Here is a 1,169-nt window from a genome sequence, read left to right as displayed (position 1 = left end):
CTTCTGGGTTGTTTGTAGGTGGTGGAAAGAACTTTGGAAAAGGCAAGAAGTCGAAAGACAAAAGGTCATTTTCAAAGGGTCCTAAACCAACTGATATTTGCAATTACTGCAATGAGAAAGGACATTGGAAATCTGATTGTCCTAAGAAGAAGAATATTGCGCTGGTTTCTCATGGAAAAACACATCCTAGAGATGTGTGGGTCCTGGACACAGGCGCATCTTATCATATGTGTCCAATGAGAGAATGGTTCTCAGAGTATGAGGCAGTGACTGATGGTAAGATCAAGATGGCGAATGACTTTGCTTGCGATATTGCAGGAATTAGTTCTATTAAGCTCAAGACACATGATGATAGAGTCTGCACGTTGACTGGAGTTAGACATGTTCCATCTATGTCCAAGAACTTGATCTCAGTTAGTCTTTTGGATAGCAGAGGTTTCAAGTATTTAGGTGGAGATGGAATTCTGAGTGTCTACAGGGGTTCAGATGTGATTCTGAGAGGTTTCATTCATGGTACTTTGTATTTGCTGGAAGGTTCTACGGTTTCAAGTTCAGCAAAATGTTTCATCTCCAGAGGTTCGCAAGGAAGATATGGACAAGTTGTGGCATATGAGGCTTGGACATATGGGCGAGCGTGGGATGCAGATTCTGTCGAAGCAGGATCTTCTTTGTGGTCATAAGACCAAGAGCCTTGAGTTCTGTGAGCACTGTGTGTTTGGGAAGCTGCACAGAAAGAAGTTTCCTAAGGTTGTTCATAAAACAAAAGGCATGCTGGATTACATCCATTCAGATTGTTGGGGTCCCTCCAAGGTGGAGTCGCTTAAGGGTCACAAGTATTTTGTGTCGATGATTGATGACTATTCGAGGAGGACTTGGATAACATTTATGAAGCACAAAAGTGAAGTTTTCAACAACTTCAAGGAGTGGAAAATACTGGTGGAGAATCAAACTGAGAAGAAGATTAAGAGGCTTCGTACTAATAATGGTCTGGAATTCTGTTCAACAGAGTTCAGTCAGTTTTGTAAGGATGCAGGGATTGCTAGGCATCATACAATCAGGTATACACCACAGCAGAATGGTGTAGCAGAGAGAATGAACCAGACATTGCTGCGAGGTGCATTCTTTCTAATGCTGGTTTAGAGAAGAGGTTTTGGGCTGAGGCAGTGAAT

This window comes from Brassica oleracea, chromosome C8 (assembly GCF_000695525.1).
Source record: "Brassica oleracea var. oleracea cultivar TO1000 chromosome C8, BOL, whole genome shotgun sequence".
Taxonomy (NCBI): domain Eukaryota; kingdom Viridiplantae; phylum Streptophyta; class Magnoliopsida; order Brassicales; family Brassicaceae; genus Brassica; species Brassica oleracea.
Note: the sequence above shows the minus strand (reverse complement) of the source record.